This window comes from Ammospiza nelsoni, chromosome 14 (assembly GCF_027579445.1).
Source record: "Ammospiza nelsoni isolate bAmmNel1 chromosome 14, bAmmNel1.pri, whole genome shotgun sequence".
Lineage (NCBI taxonomy): Eukaryota > Metazoa > Chordata > Aves > Passeriformes > Passerellidae > Ammospiza > Ammospiza nelsoni.
The window spans coordinates 7,897,965-7,921,501 of record NC_080646.1 but is presented as its reverse complement, the minus strand read 5'-3'; the positions used below and the strand labels follow the sequence as shown (position 1 = coordinate 7,921,501).

The window sequence follows — 23,537 nt, the reverse complement described above, 5'->3', positions numbered from 1 at the left end:
TGCCCCAACACTTGCTCCAGTGCCTCCTTGTGCCCTTACAAAGCCAGCACTGAGGTTTATATGCTGATAAACTGCCCTGCCACAGCAATTCTGGGCGGTGGGAAGAGAAAAAAAAAAAAAAACCTCAAATAATGGTAAATGGATGCAGAACGCTCTGCCTAATCAGATTCCTGTCCCCTATTGAGGCCAGGAAGGAGGGACCCCGCTCCTCCCCTGCCCTCAGCCCAGCCTCCGCTTCACCGGCTCACACGGAGAAACTTTCTGGACAATTTAATCTCGACAGGGTGTTACTTAGAAAAACCTTTTTCACTGTCAATTTTTTTTTCCCCTCCCTTCCACCCCCCCCCCTTTTTTTTTCTTCCCTCCCAGCCTTGATTGAATTTTGCAAGCCCCTGATATCTTTCTTTTTTGTAGGGATGCACGCTGCTTATGCAAATACCAGCCTTTCATACCAGCCTCCCTGGCTCAAGCCCTCCAACTTGAATGTGACCAAAAGCTGTGCTCTCCCCTGCTAACTCCTTAGCACAATTACACCTCCATTCTGCTCCAGGGGCCCGGGGAGGGGGAAAAAAAAATCATTTTAAACTAATAACACGTGCTGTTTGCTTTGGATAATTACAAGGGAGCTTCGGCTTCTAAGAGCTATGAAATATTCCGTTCAGCGGGGCGGGAGGGAGGCTCCGTGTTCCGCCTATGCCGCGAGTTTTATCTCCTGACGGAGATGCTCGCGCGGCCTCTCGAGGCTCCCTCCATCTCGTGCTCATCCTCTGCACCTGGGCAAAGCATTTACATTTCCTACGGAGCAACCTGGCGCTGCTTTGGGCTACAGGAGAGAGGAGAAGGCGCCTGACATTTTCCTTATCTCAAGTTACAATTTCCTGCAAGCATCAAGATAATAAAACATCGGAGATGGGCAAGATGAGCAAAATGAATGCGGCGGCTGAGGCTCCCGCAGCAGCGCGGGAAGGGCCGGGCAGAAAGGACACCCGGGGGATGCGGCTGCTCCGCTGGCTCTCGTTTGCATCGCGGCCCTGACGTTATTGTCCTCCTGCCTTGTCTGCTGGGGAAGTTTATGTGGAGGGCTTTTTGCTGGGGTGAGGAGGAGGAGGGGAGTTTTCCCCAAAAGCACCCAGGAATCTGTCAAAAGAGGGACAGAAAAGAGAAGAAGAAGAAGAAGAAGGGAGACAGAGAGTGGGAACGTCAAGGACCCCTGACTAATGAATAGCAAGTTTGCCCTTGAACCTCCCTGGGCTTTGCCATTCCCAGGCTCCAAACAAGGGCTGATGCATGCTTGGGCCCAGCTGCAGGGGGACCGGGCTATGGTTCATCTCAGACACTTTGACAGCCCGGGCCTTTTCCCCACATAGCTCAGACTCGCCTAACTACTCCCCTGGCAACAGCTCAGTGCAGGAACCTGCGCTGAGGCCCTGCCTGCTGCATACAGAAGTACGAGGAGGAGGAGGGGAGCCTCTGGGAGAAATTAGCTAGAGACTGGCTTAACCCATCAAATGCTGGGCAGGCGCTGCCAGCCCCAGCACCCTTTGCTCGGCCCCAGCACCCTCCAGGCACCCCTGGGTGCTCACTGGCCAGTATCTGCAGCGGAGCTGGAGAGGGGCAGGGGTGGGTTAGACGTGCAGAATCGCCGTGCACCACAAATCCCACGACCTGCTGCTTCACCACGACCCAGTGCCTTGGACCTCGTGAGTGGGAAGGTCCTCATGGTGCCAGGGATGTGGGAGGGAGCCAAAGTAGCCAGCTGGAAAAGGCCACCGGACACTGAGAGGAAAGGGCACGGCCTCTCCCCGGTGTGGTGGGACAGGGCATCCCTCCCTGCCAGCCAAAATGAGGGCAGGGGCTGGATGAGAGGCACAAACTTGCCCAGGATGCTCTTTCTGCATTGCAGATCAAAGGCTGAGGACGAGCCGGCCTTAGGGGTCTGCACTGAATGGCTGGAGAGAACAGGCACAAGCACTCGGCGGCTCTAAAATGCGACCCAGAAACGTTCCCACATCCCAGCCCCATATAAATCAAGGGGGGAAAAAAGGGGGAGCTCCATCCCAGCCTCTGTTTTTACAGAGCATCTTTCATGTGCAGCCCCTGAGAGAGGGCTTTGCCGAGCTTGTTAAGGATGGCTCCTGCACCAGGCAGAGAGGGGGACGCACCATATGGAGAGGAGAAAAAGAAAAGGGGACACTGAAAATGGAAAATTATGCAAAGCAGGAGGAGAGGCACTGGGGGAAAGGGGGGAGGGAGGCAGCAAGGAGGTGGGGGATGGGGAGACAGGAGGCTGGAAGTGAGCCCTGACTTGGGGAACACCATTAGCTGGCACTGGGCTGCACGAGGAACAGAAGTTTCCTGTGACCAGGTGCAGGACAGCCCTTTGTACCCTTGGGCGCTGTAACTGGAGGGCATTTCTGCAGCCTGGCCTTGCCTGAGAGCGTCTGGGCTGTGCCAGGGTGATGCCCAGCTGGACTGGGGTGAGTGCACTCTGTTTCTGGAGCTGTGCTGCACTGGGAGACACAGCAATATGGGGTCCGTGGTGACCTACTTCAGAGGTGTCCTGAGGACCTCTGTTACTATAGCAATGAGGGTGCAAGCAAACATCATGGCCTTTTGGACAAGAGTTCTGCTTGTCATCAATCACAAAAACCAGATTCATGTAAGGAGGTGCCAGGGCATCGTAAGAAAAGGCTCTGATCAACAGCAATGATAGCAAGGGCCCAAACTGCCCTTGGGTCTCAGCTGCCTGTGCAGTGAAGGTGGATGCTTGGGTGGGTGAAAGGAGAATCCAAATTCAACAGCCAGAGCTCTTCCCTTCCCCTTGGACCCTGCAGAGCCCTGGTGCTGCAGGGTGAGCTGCAGGCCCAGTGCAGCTCAGGGATGCTGTGCAGGCATTCCTGTCCAGGCTTGTGTTACTGCCCAGCTTGTGCTTAAACTCCGGCACTGGCCTAACCTGGTGTTTGGAGAAATGACTCAGCTCTTCCCATCCCAGGTGTAGGGCTCCTTTTCCCTATCCTGGAAACACTGGCCTCCTTTGGGGAAACACCCACCTTGTCACTGTGACAGCTTCTTTTTCCCAAAGCCACTCTGTGCCCCAAACTTGTGGCACTCTGCTCCCTGTCATGGGCCATGACCACCTTGCACATCCTCACTGGGTGCAAGCCTCTTCTCCAGCCCATCTTCCACCCAGCAAGGAAAGCCACCCACGCCTGAGCTTGGTGCTGGTTGCTCTGTGACTCCTGCTTTGTCCCCTCCGTGCCATTCCCATCTCCCCATTCAGTGGCTTTTGTTCAGAGCAGCCAGTGTTTTTCCTTCACTCTCCTCAGCATTGCTCGACACCCAGGAACACAAACTGCTCCTGGCTCCCGCCTCTCATCGCTCTTGGCCCCGTCACAGCCTTTGATCTCACACTCCTATCCACCACTCTGCTCCCTTTTCTAGCTCCTTCTGTTTGTTCCATCAGGAAACCTTCCCTTGCTGCATCCCAAATGGCTCTCTCCATTAAACCCATCTACTGTGCTTCCCTCCATTTACCACTGGTTAATTTACCATCAGCCCTACACCCCATAACCCTCATTTCAGGCAGGTGTGGGGCAGATTCCTGTGAGGCTGGTGCAGAGACAGCCTGTGCCTGCAGAGATGGGCACACTTGCCCTGGCATACACGTGTTCCTGCCTGCACATGCCAACACCTACATGTTCCTGCCCACGTTCCCGCTGCCACATCCCAGGCTCTGGGATTTCAAGGGGAGCTCTTGTTCTCCAATGGGGCACGGGAATTATCTGCACAGCACGGTTGCAGGTTGGGATTTGGGCTGTTTGGTCTTGCAGACACTAGACTAAAAAGATGCTGTACCCATTTGGTTTCCTCAAGAACCATGCCCTGGAGTAAGGCTACAAGTGTTGGCCAGATCCTCAGTAAAGCCCTGGAATAAGCTGTAGGCACTGAAGAGGATTCATCTAAGCAGCGTTCAAAGAAAAATAGCAAAAAATAAAGTTCACGGGGGCACACGAAAAACAGAGCTTCCACCCACAGAGCAGCTGTGTGGGGCTCTGGAGACAGGCAGGCAACGTGGGAGATGTTTCAGAGCTTGCTCTCAAAATGATACATTTGCAACCGCTTCCCTTCTTCAACCACTGGAGGTACACTGAGCTACCTGCCCTGCAGAGAGACATTTCAATCTCCACGCACAGGACTTTGTCCTGGGCTGCTTTAAGGCTGGCTGGCCCTTGTGGCAGCATGACACAAAAATGAGATGTGCCTTCGTGGGAGAGGAAGAAGAGGGATGTAACTCCATCCCCTGGTATTCTGACACAGGCAAGGAACTGCCCCTCCATGAACAAACCCAGGCAGAGGGGCTGTTTGGTGCTCTCCCTGCAAATTCCCACCCCCTGGGAATGGGTGGTGTGGGGAGAGCAGATGGGATTCGGGGTGTCCTTTGGATCAGGCTGGCCTCAGCTGCTGTGCTGGAAGCTGAAGCGTTTCCAGGGAGGATATGGCAAGAACAGTGAGTCCTGCCCAAGTGACGGTCCAAAGCGCTGGCACTCCGTCCCGATTCAACCTCGCCCCAGATTCCCGCCCTTGGCTCACATCCAGGCTCCTTTCTCCTTGACCCATCTCCATCAAAAGCAGCGCTGTTACGAGGCTCTGCTCTGAGCTTCTAGTCTACAAATAGCAGCAAAGCAGCACCTGCTCCAGAGCTGAACATTTCCACTAAACTCTATTTTGATGCCTGTCCCGGCCAAAGAAATCTTTTGGGACCGTGTCACTTGTAGGAGATGTTACATATTTCAACCTCCAGCAATACAAGACACTGATACAATACTGAACTACACAATTGCTGTACGTCCCTGCACTTCTACCTTGGCTGCAGAGATGGCCCACAAGGGCTCATCTCCAGCAAATATTTCTCTGGACAGGGAGCTGGCTGCCTTGAGTGCTGGGGCCGGTGTGTTTATCGGGCAGCAAAGCTGGCCCTGCCATCTCTCCCAGGGAAGCTGTGCCATGGGAGCTGCTAAAACAGCATTTCATTTCCAAACAGGGCCCCAGAGACCTCTTGTGTGAAGGATTCAACAGAGCGAGGCAGGGTAGAGCAGAACAAGGAGACACAACCCCAGGCTAAAAACAAGACAGACCCCAGGTTTGATGGACCTTATTGCTCTGCACCAGGGCTCAGGCTGGCCTGTCCCCTTGACTCAGTGCCAATCTCTCCTGGGCCACCACTGATGGGGAAAAAGCAAATTGGGATTTTTTTTTCACCTCCTTCTTCCCCCATTTTCCCTCCCCTAACTCCTTTTCCGCATCATAAGCAAAGTCCTAATAAAGCTCCCATCCCCACTGCCAGCCCTGCACCATGCTCCCAGCAGAAAAGAGATGCAAAGCCACGCTTGGAATCTGATTCCCCGGCTTTAAACGCTGCTCTGCCAGCAAAGTGCGACTTGAAAGCTCCCCTGTCACAGTTACAAAGCTCCGAACAGCCCTTCCTCGGATAATCACGCTTATCTCCAGATTAAGAAAGAGAGACCTGCAGCTGAGGCTGGTCACATGGGCTGGGATGTGGGCAAATCTCTTTTAAACAATCCCCATATAGCTGTGACCTCCACCGCAGCCCAAATACACCGTCCCTCGGTCCCACTCGAAAAGCAGCTCTGGAGACATGACAGAGCATGTGAGAGGAGACGGGGCCGGGGATGGGGGGGCGGAGGGAAACCACGGGGGAGGAGTGAGAAAGCAACGGAGGAGAGGAGGGTGAGAAAGACGGAAGAAGAAATAAGTAGAGGGAGGATGTGGGAGAGGAATAGGATGTGGTGGAGAGGGAGGAAAAGTGCATGAATGGAGGGGGAGGATGATGAAGGACAGGGAGGTCTCTGCTGCTCTTCCTGTTGGGGATTAGTTGTCCCTGCACTGTCCTCAGTTTAACTCTTCCCACTCTGTCCCCGACTGGCAGCCTAGCCTGATTACGTGACTCCAGCTGTGCCAAGCAGCCTTGGCAGGGAGAGCACGTTACCTACTTTGCTGCCACGGATTCATTAAGAGGGTTTGCTTGTGTGGGAATAGTCATCCCAATGGGGAAAGGGAAAAAAACCCTTTCTGCAGATCAACCTGGCGAGGAGCCCTGACAAAGCGCTTTCCACAGCCCTGCCCAGAGTCTGGGAGCAGAATTAAGGAGAGATAGGGATGTGCAAACAGGAGAGGAGGGCACAGGGGTGGCAGGTCAGCTGGAAGGGGTCCTTAGCATGGCCACTGCTCAGAGATGAGGCACCAGACAGGGAGGGAACTGCAAGCCCTTTGCAGGATGCTGGTGCCTGGTTCTTCTTTGTGATTAAAGGCCACCTTGCATCTGGGTCAGGCATGGATGACACATTCACCCTCTGCGTAAATGAAAGGTCTGAGCAACCGCAGAGAGACTTTTTCCAGCAGCAGGTTCCCCTCTTACATCCATGTGGGATTAACACAATTTCCTTGCAATGGAGGAGCCCAAACAGCTCTGAAACGGGCACAGAGTGCTGGGGCTGCCCCTCTCTGAGGATGCCCACCTTCTGCTGGCACTGATGGGGGTTTCCAGCCGTGGCCACCGGCTGCAGCCCGCGGAGGGACGGCGGTGCTGCCTCTCCAGCTGCTCATTATTCACTCTGCGCAATTAGGCACCGCTGATAAGTCACACGAAATTGCCTTTGTTCTCCAACTGGAAGACCTGCATTTCACGGGAATCCCTTTTTTCCTGCACATTACTGATGAGCTGCCCACTGTACCTACTGCTGGAGCGGCAGTGAGGATTTTGGGGCACTCTTTGGGCTGGCCCTCATAGATATCCTGGGCAGGTTGATGGGGAGGTGTAGCCTGGCCCTGCCTGTGTTCCTGGACTTCTCTGAGCACAAAGGAGAGCTGCTCCTCCTGCAGCCCACCAGGGACTTGTCAGCTCTCCTCCAGGCAGGTGGCTTTGTTGCTTCCTGGCTACTCTACCATCTTTCCATGTCACTTCCCAGCTTCCCTCCCAGTAACAGACAAAAACCCAGCGCAACTACAAAGTCAATGGGGGAAGAGGCATCAGCCCCACCCAGCCCAAACCCTGCTGATGCCAACAGCCACCTTACCTTGTTCATGACCTTCCCCTTCCTCCCCAGCCAGCCCATCAGGAGCAAACCCCATGCTCTGCTGTTTGGACCAAGCATCTCTCACCCAGGCTCCCTGCAGGGCCAGCCCTGCTCCACTGTGCATCAGCTCCTGCTCTTCATTCCTTCACTGTACCAGAACCCAAGTATGGAAGAAAAGGCAAAGCAAACTGGAGCCAGCATGAAGCTGGGTGCTACCAAGCTTCACAGGAGGCAAGCTGTGCTCCAGTAAACTTCCCAAAATGACCCCTGCTTCAGAGCAGCCTTGTGCCATGTAAATCGATGCTCTTTCAGCATCTGGCAGCTGCTCAGATGGGACCACAGGGAGAAAAGACATCTTGGCCCATTCAAGAGTTTCTTCCCGTTCTGCTCAAGAAATGTATGTGGGCTCTTAAGTCTTGTTGATTTAAGGGAAAGGATACAAAATTAATTTAGACAGGAAATTAATTAGATGTGAACTGATGTTTACATCCCCACACATACAATGAATTCTTGTGTGAACCTACAGAATGCAGATGGACGGATGGATGGATGATAACAGCAGTCTAGGAATGACATTATGTGCTGGTCCATACGCTGGGGATGTAGAAAGACTTTCCTCTGCATTGCTAATTAATAACTATATCCTGAGCAAATGTTGATAAATCCTTTATAGAGCATGTTATCTCTGTCTCTACAACTCCTGTTCTGCATTTCTATTTGCCTGTTTCCACTGCTCCACCCCTGGCACCCACACGCTTCACTTCCCTCCCATATTTTGTAACTGGTAGCAGATTTGACTCCCTTTCTGGAGAAAGAGGCGGAGGTTTTGTTACTGGGGCTTTGTGTGAGTGATTGCATGTGTATGTGTGTATACAAAGATGGATACAAATCCATTGGAAATAAACACCTTTTAAGGGACTTGAGAGAAAGACACACAGGGCAAAGGAGAAGAAAGAGCCTACAGACCCTCAGCCAGACAATCAGCCAAGATGAAGAGAAAGACCCAGTGAACCAAAAAAAGCCTCAGTTCTCTTTTAAACTCTCCATGATTTGCAAGGAAAGCAGCAGATCCCATGGCTGGGAAGCCGAGCTGTGGCGGTGTAACCCTCACCCCTTCTCCCAGCCCCGCACAGCTCAATTACCCCGGGCTGCCAGGCTGCTCTGAGCACACCCCCACCACCCCGCATCTCCCCCGCCGCCGAGACAGCTTTCACCAATGGAAGGAGTACAAATATATTCATTGGCACCTTATCAGACATGCATGCAAAACTAATTAACATGGGGAGACATGCAAGCTGCCACCCAGCCCCAAATACACACCCACGAGCATGCACACACACACGCACGCATGCACAAGGCAACCCTTGTCTAGGGGGGACATTCAAAAGGCTTTGTCACTAATTTAGGCATCTGTCTCAGTCTGGTCTGGTCCTCCTGGCTAGGCTGGAGTTGTGGTTTTTTTCCCACTCTGTTTGACAATGCTGGGAACATGCCCGGAGACCCCTCATTCAAATCACCCCTTGACAATGGTCTCATTGTGTGAGCATATAGAAAAGGGAAAGGATGGGGGAGAAGATGTGGAAGGGGGGGTAAGGAATTAAAATGTGAACCCAAGGAAGTGTTTACTAACACAAGCCTCGCAGCTGCCCCGTCTCTCCTCCACCCCCTTCTTCCGCCCCCGGCCGTTCCAATGGCCCAGCCTGTCCCCAGTTCCAGGCGGGCAGCAGGATGTCGGGACAGCGGAGAGGCTGCACGGAGGTGCACGGAGAGCAGGCAGACTGAACGGATGAAGCCTCAGGGCGTTCAAGTCTTTGGCAGCAGGGGGGCAGGTACAGGTTAGAGAAGAGAAGATAGAGCCAGAGATGCCTCGGAGAGGATTAGGGACTTAAAATGTCCTGGGAAGGACATCTTCATGGAGGAGCAAGAGATTTATTGGTATAACCACTCCAAGGCTTTTTCCAGCAGGAACAAAAAGTGCTTAAACCTGGCCTCGTGGATTTAGAGCAAGTGAGCAGCCTCGCTGCACGGTCTGGACTGCTCTCTTTGGTGCTGCAGCCAGCCAGACACGCTACAGCACGAGAAGAAAGGGGGGAGCAGCAGGGTGTTAGAGCTGGGGGCTCAGAGGATGGACCAGACTTCCTTCAGGACCCTTACTGCTGGTTATTAAATACTAGGAGAAAAAAAAATAGGGAAAAACGCCCCAATGCCCTGCCCACCCCCAGGCACGCCTGGGGAGGGAAATAGCGAAGGTGCAGACGGGGGTGCTCCCCCAGCCCCACCGCGCTTGGCTGGCCTTGGCAGGCTCCGTTCAGCTGGAAATGCCCAAGAGCCAGCAGAGCACAGGCAACGGGAGCTGGGGAGGGGGAGAAGACGATGACAACATTTTCCATATATGCAAATGCATCCACACAAGATACCCAGAGGGAGACAAAACAAAGAGACCTCAAAGAGGCTGGCTCTGAGACCCGCACAAAGCCAGATACCTCCGCACACCTACGGTGTTTGCACGTGAGGACCCGTGCAATGCAGGATGCAGTGCTGCCCAGAGGTTCCCCCCAAATCTGAGCAGATATCAGCCTAAAGAAAGCCTGGTGGAGGAGCCCAGTGAAAGCTGCAAAGACAAATGCCACAATCCCACATCCTCCTACACAAACAGGTGCACCTTAGGAGTACAAAACTATTCCCGTCCTTTAGCTTAGTCAGAGAAGAGAAAAGCTGTGATGCAAACCCACATGAGCCCTGCCTTGGTGGGCAGAGGTAGCTCAGCTCTCCCGACATTGCTCCTGCAGTCAGATCCACCCCCTAGACCTTTGTGTGATTTCCATAAGAGGAAAGCTAGGAAATTCCTGGACATTACTAAACAAGGCCGGGCAAAATGTCACATAGAAACCCAAGAATGTACATGAGGCAAAACCAAAAGTCACCTGTGCAAACATTTCTGCTTAAAAAAGGGAAAGTACTGCAAGGTAAGCAAATCTGTGCTTTTTATCCAAACAAGTGGTTGTGAGCAGTTTTATTGCCACATTCCTGTGCCCCAATACACAGGGATAAGTACTCGACACACAGTGACACACAGGGACTCGGGGACAGAGCTGTTGTTTTAATAGGGCAATGAAGACAGCGAATGAAATAAAACCCTACAGAGATCAGCTTGCAGAACTCAAGGCTGAGAAAATCTATTTGATGGTAAAAGGAAACAAGGACACTCATGATTCTGCTCTCATTTCCATGCTGTAAATTTGGGCAGCTTTTACTGAACGCAATTAAATCCTCACTTAGGATTTAACCTGGTGAAGCTGAGGGCAGACCTTGCTACAAAGACCCACCTCTGAGCTCTTCCCCTCAACTTGCTCTGCAGAGGCCAGCAGGAGCTGTGAGAAAACTGAGTGAAAAAGCAAGGGAATTCATAGATCCCTGCCACTGTGGCCATTTCAAAGCCCCCTTCTGCTCTGTCTTGCCTGTTCTCTCCTTCCCCAGTGATTTGCAGCTTTGCTCATGGAGCTCTGGCTGCAGGGAACAGTCAGTACCAGCATGGCAAGCACAGAGACTCAATGGTATTTGGGCATCTCCTTCCCTTCAGTTCCTCTAATGGGAACTGAAAACCTCAGCAAAGCCCCAACACATCCATTCCCTGCCTCTGGTGGGTGATCCTTCCTTTCCAAAATTGTTAGGGTCCCAGTGGGGATCTAATGCAAGACTCTTGCAAGAAACCCTGCAAGAACCTCTGTTATTAACACCTCTGACTATTCTTTACATTTCCCTTTATTTCAAGACAGGGCATTTCAAAGGCTTTTGCCCAACAGCACAGTTTAACACACTGAGTTTCCCAAGCAACAAGTAATACAACTCCTCACCTACTTGTACCACACAGGTAAAGTCACCTCAGGGCTGTGATCTCAAATCCATACATGCTTTTCCCCATGGACGTTGAGAGCTGTAAATCTCAACATTTCATTAAACAGATCACTCAGAACAGATTGCCTCACAACATAACTTCTCGGCTGGCCACTACCCACGAGCAGATGATTTTACATGACATTTATTCATGCAAATTGCCGAGGCTGTAGTCTAGTTACCCAGCAAGAGCATAAAAAATTACAGTTTAGATGCATAAATGCTGGCACCATGAGAGAAGACACGATGAGACTGGAAACACATCCCTGGGTTTCACATACAGTGCAACAAAACTTAGAGGGAATCCTCATCAGGTGGGGATTTATCAGGAATGACCCCCCCAAAATGATCCAGGGGAGGCAGAGAAAGGCATGTGTAAGGCTGCAAGGGCTACAGAGAAATGAACTTCTCCTGCTGCATGTGCAGAAACCTGCCATGGGGAGAGCACACGCAACATTTTACGTCACTCACAAAGCCTACTCTGTCCAATAAAGTGGGGAAGTAAAACAAAGCATGAAATCCAGGCATAAATTAGCATCCCTCTAGCCTAGCTTTATTTGTGCTGCTGCTGCTGTGGATTAGCATCTAGCTGGCTGACAGGCTGATAGGCAGACAGAAACAGGGAGAAATAATAAAAAAAAAAATCAGTGGGTGTCTTTTTTTCTTTATGGTTCCTGGGATGTCTGCCTTCAAAGTGCAGGCAGTGTTCATCCCTTTAGGACCCGAATCTTTCCATCTTCCTGTGAGAGCAGTAGGCTCTGTAGGAAAGCAAATCCCCCTGAGATATTTGTGCCTGCACCCTGTGGAGCCGGCACCCGTCATCCAACGCAAGCCCAGTGCAAACCTGTCACATCCCCAGCAAGCATCCCCCCAGCATCCACAGCTCCACTCTGCAGAGCACAGGAGCAGCTCTGGTGTGGGGCTGGGAGACCTTGGGGGTAGCACCTTGCCACGGGCACACACAGGGAGAAGATGCCCCGGGATTAGCTCTGGATCATGTCCACCATCGCTCGGGGCAGCTGCTTCCCTCACCGCTTGCAGCCACGGCTGGGTTTGGTACCTGATCCCAGATGACATGACCGGGATCTCACGCCGGCATCTCCTCTCAGTTTGTGTCAGAAATGTGTCACTGCCTGCTCCTCGGGCAAGAGGACCTGCAGAGAGCTTCCATCGGGCTGACACACAGCCTCCCTCTCCTCAGGGCTGCATGGCAAAATGAGTGGTCGTCACCAGAGACATCCCTCCTCTCAGGGCTTGGTGGCCTCACGCCCACCCGCCCTTTCCAAGCACAGCCATGGAAACATAGCACTAAAGAGGTGCCAGTCTTGACAGCCACCACTCCAGTCCTTCCCAAACCAGCCCTGGCAAAGGAGCCTTTCTGCCCTAGCAACTTCAGGCAGCAGAGAGCAGCTGGGAAGCTCCTCAGTGTGGCACTTGTGCACAAACTGGGGGAACAACAGCAGTAAACTTGACTGTGGTAAAAGTAAAGCCCATTTCCACCCTCACTGAGCCATTTAGAGTTTGACTGGGCTCTCAGGTCGCAGGAGATTTCTAGTCCTTGCCTGTCTTTTAAGGAGCCAAACACAGAGCTCAGTTTTTAGGCTATGGAAATCAAATTTTCAGCCACTTTTCAAAGGTGGCCTAGAAAACACAGACTAATTCTGCACAGCCATAAAGCAAGTCCCTCAGGAGTACAGCATGCAGTTCAAACACCCCCGTGTCCCTCTGCCTGCCACCATGACTCCCACGGAGTGGGTCTGATCAGGGGATGGAAGTGTGAAAATTCCCCAAGATGTAGAGAATCCCTCCTCAGCAGAGCCCTTGCAGCTCTCAGCCCCTCAGCCAAGTGCACTGGCCCTGCTGACCACTGGTGCCACGATCCCAGTAGATTGGCACTGCCTTTGGAGCATGGAACAGGCAAAGCCTTTCTTGCGGCAGGCATCTGTGGCCAGTTCTGCTTGCTCCATGCCCAAATGGGTCAACACAGGCAGGGTTTTCCCAAAGGAGGCAGAAGGGCACTCTGCAGAGCTTTGAGACAGCTGCAGCTGGAAATAGCCCAAGCAGAAGAGACGCATACCTGTCCCTCCAGCCACGCCTTCCCTGGAGTGCTTGATCCAAGTCTGGAATAAAGCACACCATCACCATCCTCATCCCACTGCACACAGCAAGACAGTCCCCTCCACATCCCTGCAGCCACAGAGGTATCTATGGAAACATCTCATGGCATCAGTAGGGAGGTTTCTTTTAGGGGCTAGGAAGGAAGAAGGGAAGAAGGATGAGAAGAGTGTAGAAACCGGAGCCTTTGTTTCCCAGCACTCAGCCATGCTGTTAATTAGGTAGCAGAGACCAGCCACTTCCTACCACATCCTCAAGCTCTTGCAGCAATAGCAGGCACTCCTTTAGTCTCTGTCCTTTGGGGATGAGAAGGAGGCAAGGAGGCAGAAGTCAGTCAGAGCCTACAGAAATGCAACAAGCTGCAGGAAGGATCTTTCCTTCGCAAGGGAACAGGAACCTGATGGGCTCCCCAGCCAGCACTTATCTATGTGAGCCATTTGTTTCCTCCCCAAGCTCTCAGCTTGCTCTGACACATCACCCATTCCCCTGATTGCAAGCAAAATGAGTCAGATGGGTCCCAGCCTTGCACCCACTCAGAAGCCCTCTATTTCTACTCTGCTCCTCAGTGCCACGCCATCAGAAAGCTCAGCCTGGGGACTGTGCAGGACCACAACTGCCTTAAGAGCTTGGTACAGGTCCAGACTCACACATGCAGTTTGCCCTTCATTCTGGGGAGCTCCAGTACACTTCTGCATGAGATAAATTAAAACTCACACTGGCAACAGCACATTCAGACAAGCAGCCACTGGGACCAGGGCAATACCTATGAAATGTATCACAAATGGGCTCAAGGAGCACATTCCCTTGAGTCACTGGTCCAAGTGGCAGCTTGGGACATGTCTGCAGCAGCCTGGGGAGATCCTGCACAGTACCATGAGGACACCACAGAGACAGCATCTCCTCCTCTGGCTCTTAAGCAGAGTCTTCCACAGTGCTGCACACAGTACATGACCTCTCAGTTAAAGCAACGACCAAATAAATTTTAAAAAGCATTTTTTTTTTCTGAGTCCTGGCAGTGTGGAAGTCAAACACTGTTTTTCAAGCTGTTCCCAGAATGAGACAGAGCCACATGTATCCACAGGCACAGCCAATCTGCATCTGTACAGCCTTGTTCCCACCACCTTCATTAGCACATACAGAGATGTGCATCCTTCTCTTGTAGAATAGGGACCAACATCACCAATTATTACCTTCTGGAGCACAGACCTCTGTGCCCAGGGCCATACAACAGTGGCTGGGACACCTCCTGAGAGCCCTCAGTATGTCTAGGGGCTTAAACAAGACCCAAGCCAGCCACTATCCAACCCAGTGTGATCCATGACACTTTGAGTTGTCAGTCTCTCTTTTCCTCCCTGTTCGGGTGTTACACAGCTTTCCTGCACTGTCAGCCTCGAGCTTTGAGTCTTGATCCCCAAAATTGCTAAGATTCATTCTAAAAACCAACTAATTGGAGGAGTTTTCTTCAGACTGATAATGCCTAAGCCCTACAAGGTCTTTGACTTGTTTCCAGAGTTTTCCCTGCAATTAAGATGTCCCTAAATACATTTCTTGTTAGCATAATTCTATTAATTTTAAGTGAGAACTGAGATTTTTAAACAGTCCTTGATTACAGTTGCTGGAGGTTTGCAACAGACACCCCAAATCCCAAGGTTTGCTCTAAAACCCTTGTGAATTATTCTAGTCCAGCCTTGCCAGCTGCTCTTCTACCCGAAAGGCACCTTCCCTTGAGAGCAGGATAGTAGAAGAAGGGAAGAAAGCTGGAAAACAGCCATTTCTGGGACTACAAATGAAATCAGGAGGAACAGTCCCAAAAGCCTCTCTTAGCCTTGGCCACCAGCAGCAGCTACTCGTGAAGCTCCCACCAAGTGAGAGCCAAAGGAAGAGACACATTGATCCTGCCTTGCTGGATTTTATGCCAAGCTTGTCAGCAAGGCACGCTCAGCTTTGGCTGCCCAGCAAGTGCAAACCTCTCCTTTGTGTGGCTTTCTGGGCACCTCCCGCTGCCCTCCCTAAATCCCAAAGCCAGCAGCATCCCTTGGAAGGTGCACACCATGCCAAAGGCAGCAAAGACGTGCTGCTTGCAGCCTCCCGGCCCCAGGCCTTCGGCCAACACCATCCCAACATGGGGCACGCAGGCAAAAGAGCTGCCGGAGGAATCCACACCGAGCGGCGCTGAGCACGACCTTTCTGCTTTACAATGGTAACCTGAATCCTAAATACTGGATTTCTAGGCACGCATTAAAGCCATGAGACAATGGAGACGGCGAGGCTGGGGCTGGCTGCAAGCCAGCTCCATGCCGGCCCCGCCAGCGCCCGATGTTTTCCATTTCCCTCTTTTTTCACCATGGCAGATAAGCTAAGTCCCCCTAAGCCAGGAGGCAGGCGCATGCAGAGCTCACCCCTGGCTTGGGGACTGTGCGTGACTCACCCCACATAGAATGTGGATGCCCAAGAAGACCCACAGAGGTGGTTCCTTTCCTCTCTCCCCCTCTCTCTCATATGAGCATTGCTTCTCCTTTAATTGGTTTCATTCATGGCGGCCCTTTGCTAAATGTAATTATGCCAGGCTCTCTCCATCTGTCTGCGTTCAGGAAGAGACATCGCTCTCACTGTTTTTATCTTCAATCTTTATTTCTGCATTAATCCCCACTCTGCAGCTCACATGTACAACAATGTCCAGGACCTCCTGAGGACATACAGACACATAATGAAGAGCAGGATTTGTCCCTGGGTCTCTCCTGGCTGGAGGACATTTTTTCACAGGGAAAGACCCATACCTCAGTCACTCTGTAACATCTACATCTCTCAATGATACCTCCACAAGCCAGTTCTTTTGCAGACACTCAAGAGTTGTCTGTGAGCCCAGGCAAGTGGAGACGGCTTGATTTTGTCTGCATCACAGAGATATCTCTGCCCTGTCTTCCCAAGCCCGGTACATAAAGGTAGCAAGATGTCTGCTTAGGTTGACATGGACCGCTTTTCACATGGAGACAGCATTCAGTCCCAAAGTACCACACTCATTTTCCTTTCCAGGAATGCAGACAGGGTGAACACAGCTGAGCACAGGGATTAACAAACCTCAGCTCTGCAAGGGCAGCTCATAGCTGCATAGCTGAGGCTGCAAAGCGCCCAGCACACCCAGAAGGATTTCATCCCTTGGGGATTCATTACCCAAGGTCCTTACACCTTCCTCAGCCAGGGTAGGTAGATCTTGGGGGAAAACACAATGCTAAAGGAGCTGTTGGTTTATCGAGAGACCAAACCCAGTGACACAGACCCTGGGCAACCAAGCACCATCTGGTGACCGCCGGCTCCCGACACAATAGCCTACGTTGGCATGTTTATGATAGAGACCAGAGGCGGATTCCCATTATCCCCATCAGATCCTGTGATGTGGTTTCAGGAGAAGGACCATGAGAAGCAGATGGGATGGCAGAAGAGAAAAGAACGCAATGAGACAGACAGACAGGAGAGATTTATATGAAGCTAAAGCACATACCCATAAACATGGGATAAGTAAATAGCATGTAAGTATGAAATTAAATGCAGGGAATCCATGGCATCCAGTAATCAGTCAAATATCTCCTTCACCTCTTTTTCAGTTTATCATCGGCATTTTAAAATGAGATATTTATGCCAATAAGTAAGCCAGTTGTATATTGTAACCCTGCAAATATTGGCTTGGATCTGAGAGATTCGTCCCGACAGACAATTCATTTTTACAGTTATTTTTGGACTCCCGGCTTTCGTGGAACACCGGCTCTCTGTGTTGGATTTTATGCCCCTGAAATGTATTTACAATGCATGGCATCTGTATTGTGCATTACACACTTAAATCATTGCATTTCATTCATCGCTTGTAAAAAAAAATATTGCAATATCCTGAAGCTCTGAATACTCAAATTCAAAATATAACTGCTGCATTTTCAGAGTAATGCTATAAAATAATGTTGTATTTTTAGATAAAGGAGGGAAAATTGATCATGAGGAACATGGATTCCCAAGATCTGGGAAGAAGGGGAGCTTGGATTTCACACCACGATAAATGGGTAAAAAAAATAAAACTAAAATCTGAAAAACCCACAAAGGTTTATTTTCTAAACAAGAACATGGAAACATTTTGTCACTTAAACAAAGGGAGGAGGGCGGGGGAGGCTCCGCATCCTTGGCTTGCTCTCTGCAATGGACAAATACTATCAGAAACAAAAAGCATGGCATAGTTAGCAGGAGCTCAGCGCTTTACAATTAATGGTTTGTATTTAAGTTCCTTTTAGGGGAAGCCTTCTGCAATTGGGGGTAAAACCTTGGTTTTAAAGCCTTCTGTCATTGTTGCCCACAAGCAGAAGAGAAAGGCACTTTCTTTGTCATCCGGGGGTTTATGGCAACACCTTAATATGTCCTTTTCATAGGTGAAGCAAGGCACACAAAGCAGCCGCGTGCCAATGCGTTCCCCCCGCCACCAGCAAAATAAATAAATGGAGGAACGCAGGGACGGCGGCCGTCGTAATCCCTCGGCAAAGAGGCAGCGAGGATGGTCTGGCGGGGTAAATATCGCACGTCTCCTGCCAAACCCCGCGTGGGCTATTGTCCCACCACCCTTTTTAGATGTCATTAAGGATTTTTCGCATACAACCAAACAAGCGGAGGGGATGAACGCGCTCGCCTCTTCCCCACCAGTTGGAGAAGCCATGACGAGGCGGCTGGGAGCCGGCGCAGGAAAAACACAGGGCAAATTAGGAAGTATGTTAATTCAGTTAATATCACAGAGGGGCTGGCGGGCGGTGGGGGGGAGGTGTGTGCGCAGATTTTCCGCCCGAGGAAGGAGGTGGCAGAGAAAGAACTGGGGCATGCCAGCTCCCGTTATTGTTCTGCCTTCATCGGTAATTAGCAAGATAAGGAGGGGACGGCGTGAGGGAGGCAGCGTGGCGAGGACAAGGCAGCGCTGCACCCCACCTCATGCCCATGCGGCCATCTTACAGGCGGCGCTCGCCTCCCGCAAAATGGCCGCCGGGGCCCACACTGCCTCAGGCCCGCAGCTGGCCCATCCCAGCGGGCTCCCCTCCGCCAGCCCCGAGGCAGTGGGCACCCGGGAGCAGTGGCAGCCAGCAAAGGGGGCCCCAGGAGAAAAGGAGTTGCCATGGTGGACCAGAGTGCGCTGGCGAGCGGCCATCTTAGCCCGGGCCCTGTTCACGGCGCCAAGGCGCTGGGCACGCCACGCTCCCACAGCTCTCTCCCCAGCCCTCCTGGCTGGAACAATCTTGGTACACTTCTCCTTCACCAGGCAGCACACACTGCCTGGGCCCTGCCTGTGGCCGCAGAGGCGGCTGTGCCCTTGCCATGGCTTTACCGTTGGACATGAGCGGGTGTACCCCACACAGCCTGCCTCACTGTGTCCCAGGGAGTTCTGAACGCTGCCAGGCACTGGAGTGGCCCTGGAAGACACAGCCTGGACAGATAGAGCATTCTGAGAGCCACAAGGCAACATGTCACCTGTCCAGCCATCAGAGAGTGAGTTATAGGCAAATTATGCCTTTCTCCTGGCCAAAATAAAATAAATCCCAAACCAAAACTGCAGTGATATCAGTAAAGAAGACATGAGCTTCCCAAACCTTAATTTAACACAAATTTAAAACAAGGTCAGTTATAAAATGCATGGTTACACAGACGACACAGACAAAGCTACTGATACATTTCTCACTCCATGGGAGCTTTACAGTGGACACATCAGTGCTGCTCAGTTCTCCAAATGAGCAACACCAAACACCAACCAAGGAACCCTCATTTCTGGTCTCAGGCTGCCCTCAGGACAAGACCAGCAATTACTGACACTAAAACAGAATTTGGGAAGCATTTAATGTATCTTTAGCTATGATGGGACTACTTTAGACGATGCAATAGGCACACAATGCATGTTGAAAATTCGGCTTCTGCTCCAGTACTCTGTGGAGAACCAGAGGGTGATTGCAACTGCATGCAGGCAGGGCCATGTTATACATCTCAGCTAGACAGTGAAACATAAGGGATGGCAGGCTAGCTGCTCCGCTCCAGGGTTGTCTACACGGAAAACCACACCATTATAATGACAGCACTATAGGTCAACTGCTGCTGCTCCTCGCCACGCTGGTGCACATCTTCACTCTTAAACTGGCTTTCTCCAGTTTAGCTTAAACTGCTTCCAGTGTGACATCACTGGTATACAGGAGAGTTCTGCCTTCTGCTAAAGTAAATACCCACGGAGGTTGTACGAGTACAGCTCCTTGCTTTAAAATCCGCCCCCCAACCGTACGTCTGTAGCCAGACCTGCCCTTCGGCTAACCTTTCTGTACTCCACACACTCCTGGGCTGTTCACAGTGCCCGTGAAACACTATTACACCCTGCTTCCCTTGGGTGCTAATCCTGCTTGTCAACCCAAAGGCAGAAGCAGACGGTGGCTTGGCATTTTGATTACGTTGTGATCTGTTTGAACCTTCCAGATTCTTTTGATGTCTGTGCAAATTTGAAAGGGGGAGCCTTCATCCCCCACAATGAAACTCTGCTATCGCATGGTGAACCATCTCGGGACTCCTATGTCCATAGCCACTGCTAGATTTGAAGCGGGGAGGGGAGTTGCAGCTCCTCCAGGAAGAGTCTGAATTTCAGACTAACCAGTTCTGGCCCTGAGCAGAGAACACTACAGGGACAGCGTGTTGCTCTTCAAACAAATGCATGCGTAGGGAAGTGTGCGCATGCACAGAGACACCAGATTTATACAAATAGATGCATTCATAGGAAAATGCAAATAGCATCCTCTTCCATCCCAGGCTCCCTTCGAGCTCCTGACATCCCAAGGTTTCAGAGGAGTACAAGGGAGCCTCAGATCAAACATTAGCCCTGCGGGGGTTCCCTCAGGGAAGCAGCCATGCACTGGGGTCTTTTCCCCGCTTCCATGTGAGGTTTCCCAACCCGGCCTTCCGTGGGTGCTCAGTTCTGACACGCGTACGACACGCACGCGCGCATGCAGAGCCTTGCTAAAAGGTGCTCTGGGAATTGAGCTCCACTTCCTCTTTCTCCTGAATCAATTGTCATAAACCAGCTTTTGTTTTATTTTTAACAAAGCGACAGAATTAATCTCCACACACAGCCCTTGACACTCCCACGGCCCTGTCCTTTAACAGAACAAGGTGTCCAGGGCCCCTGAGGACATGGGCACAGGGACACAGCAGGGTAAGAAAGACCAGGAGAGGCTGATTTCTGGGTGCACAGAAATCCCCTACTCCTCTCCTGAACCCATTGCTTGGCAGGCAGAGAGGTGGTGGGTTGGGAAGGGGACTGGGTGGATGGTGGGCAAGGCAACTTCCAACCTCTCCAACCTAATCTCCAGCTGATCCCTTTATCCCCTACCCACTAGAGTACCCACTTTCAACCTGCATTTTACCTTGCATTCTGTTCCTCTTGCTCTTCAGTGCCAGCAAGAGGTGACTCCTGCAGCACCATTGCACAATCAGTGGGCTGATGGGCAACCTGTGACAGCCTGAGCTCTGCCTGCCTGTGGCAAACCCCTGTCTCCAGCATGGCCAAGGACTCATCTCTCCTCCTCCTCCTCCCATCCCACATACCCAGGTTCAGGACTCAGACACATATGGAGACATTTCTTGATGAAACCTATCAGTGGGTGAGTGGCAGCTGAGCAGGTACTGAGCAAGACGTGGGGCCAGACAGCAGCCAGGGGGGAAGGCAGCGGGTGGAGGGAACGTGCCTCGGGAGGAATACTCACAAAGGGCTGCTTTCATTAATAAAACATTCCCCCCTCGGTTGCCTTTTGATTTGGGTGTAAGAATTAACCCCATCTGCCCAACAGCACGCTACCTACCAAGTCATCTCTGCTGAGGAAGGCTGTCTGACGTGTCTGCTCAATTGCCTGGCTTCCCACTGCCTGTGTTCCTTGGCAGCCCAGACCCCTCCAAACAGCTCACCAGCCTCGCTGGGTCTGCCCTATGGAAGAGATCCTCTTCTCACAACATAGATTAGACCCAGTGAAAATAGGCTTAGTGAAAAGACCATTTCACTATTAATGCCACCCCTCCACAACCCCCCCCACCAGCTTCACACTCTCTCACAACCAGAAAGATTATAACAAATCCTGATCACCTTTTGCCCCTGCTAACTACTGCTCCAGTCTTTGCACCGCATGCCTTCTACCACGAGTAGAGAGCTGGGCACAGGGAGTACTTATATATACACACACACATCTATCTAGTCAGCACTGGAGGTGTTCAGCTGCACAACACACATCTCCCTGCACAGCATCTCGCCTTGTCACAACACCCCAACCCATCCCTCTCTGCTGTAATTGCAGCGCCTGGTCCTTGGGCATCAGCAGAAAGTTGCAGCAAATCCTACGTTGGTTAAAGCACAATCTGTCCATTCAAAATTGGTGGGGGGTTGCTTTTAAATCACTGAGACATTTCTATTCCCTTTCTGTTTAAAGTAAAACCGAGATGCAGAGATGCCTTCGAACCGACAGCCCCTTCATTTTTCCAGAGGTGTGTTTTAATGAGTGACTCGCCTTCCAAAAAGGGGCCGGCAAAGGGGAAGGACGGCAGATTCTCCACACAAATTCAATAGCTGGTAGGTTGCCATGGGCTAAAGCATTTCTTTGCACACATGAAGGGAAGGGACTCCAGAGCACTAAGGGTTTTGCCTCCCATGAGTTATAGCTCTACCCTTCAAGAGCGGAATAAATGCTTTATCCCATTGCAGCCTGTGATGTATTCTACATAGATGGATTGATTTCCCCTATTGTTCTTAATAAATCCTGGCGCATGAAGAAACTCACTGCACAGCCATTTTTCCTGCCTTGTTCTAACTTGCAGGAGTAATAAGGGTCAGATGTGACTGCAGTGGGAAGCAAAGGCCGTATGTGAGGCAGTGCTTTGTGGGATGCAGTGGGTGTGCTTGCAGGGGCTTGGTGGGTGCAGGCAACCAACTCCCTTTTCCCTGTTTATTCCCCCTTTGAGTCGAAGCTGAGGAAAAAGGGAACCATGGCTGGGTACTGCACCACTGGTGTGGCTCTGACAGGAGCAGCTACTGCCAAGCTGAGCCTGCACAAGCCTCCCAGATCTGCACAGGGAAATCTGCTCTGGCTCTCTCTGACTAAAGCTCTCAATTGTGAGAGATTAATACATATATTGTATTTTCTGATAAATGCTGATAAGGGCTGAGCACTGCACCACTGTAGAGCCTTCCTAAGCACACCCAGCCCTCTGTTGTGCCCTGTCCATCACACCTGTCCCTGCCCATGTCCCAGCTTAGAGTCCACACCACCAACAGAGAGGCTCCTCTTGTTTTTTGTTTGTTTGGGGTTTTTTAAAATCAAAATGCCAAACCAACCCCCTCTCAATTACTCCCAATGGCACAACTCAGAGCCCCAGATTGTTGTTAAAAGGTTCTCTCCCTCCCTACCATCTTTTCTACTCACAAGGTTGACACCCACCCTCTTTTACTGCTACAGGAGGGTGTTTGCTGGACACAGCTTCGCTGGTGTCCAGCAAGGAGGCACTGCTGGGCTCCAAGAAGCAGGTGGCTCTGCACAATCCTGCCTTGGCCACCTGCCTCCAGCTCCATCCAGGCTCCCTGGATTATCGCTGCTGGTCTTCTCTAGCAGCAGCTAACAACTGGCCCTGATTCAAAAGCCTGGCTGGGAATTTGGCTGTTGGAGAGAGGGAGGGATCAGGTAAAAGAGCTGGTCTCCCATGCATGAGTTGGACTCGGTCCTTCAGCAAGACTTCCAGGGACTCACCTCTCCTTGCTCAGGTGGAGACGTCCCAGCCCTTCCCAAGGCATCCCACTCCAGGAACTCTCAGTCATGTCTGATTAGGAAAAGAGAATTTGTCTCAATTAGAAAGAGGTTCCCATATGCGTGGACGGATGTCAAGTAATTACCGCATGTCACTCACGTTTGGAAAAGAGACCTTAAATTTGGGGCCGTGCAAACTTGCACACACAATTGCAAGTGAGTTACAGACCTTGGCATGCTCCAGAGCGTATGTTGTGTAGATGCTTTCAAGCCCATCCCTCGGCTGAAATACACCCAGCCACGTAAAATACAGCCAGACACGACCCCGTTCTCTAATAAGGAAATAAAGTCGAGTGGACCTGCATTGCCAGAGCCCAGACAGCAACACTGTCTCTTTAATTTTCTCCCTGGCTATCTCATCCTTTGCACAAACTCTTTCCTCCCCGTGGCTTCTTCCAGCCTGGTGGGCAAAGTGGGAAAACATCATTAGGGAGGAAAAATAATTTAGTTTGTTAATCAGTATCCAGTGGTGGGAAACAAGAAAGACAGAGAGCTGGGCTGGCGGTTAGGGCTTAGGAAGGGCCAGCACAAAGCCCACCATTCATGACATCTGGGGCTGGGATTCTCATTGAATTAAACAGACACAAAGAGCAGAGGC

The 23,537-nt window shown here is 51.4% G+C and overlaps 1 long non-coding RNA gene across 1 annotated transcript in view; it reads right to left on the bottom strand.

The window, feature by feature from the left end:
• The window catches only part of LOC132079587 (uncharacterized), a 35,450-nt gene that overhangs the window by 2,332 nt on the left and 9,581 nt on the right, over window positions 1-23,537 (bottom strand). Inside the window, exon 3 of the long non-coding RNA XR_009419430.1 lies at window positions 22,883-22,952. This is a non-coding gene — a long non-coding RNA (uncharacterized LOC132079587). The remainder of the gene's footprint in view (window positions 1-22,882; window positions 22,953-23,537) is intronic.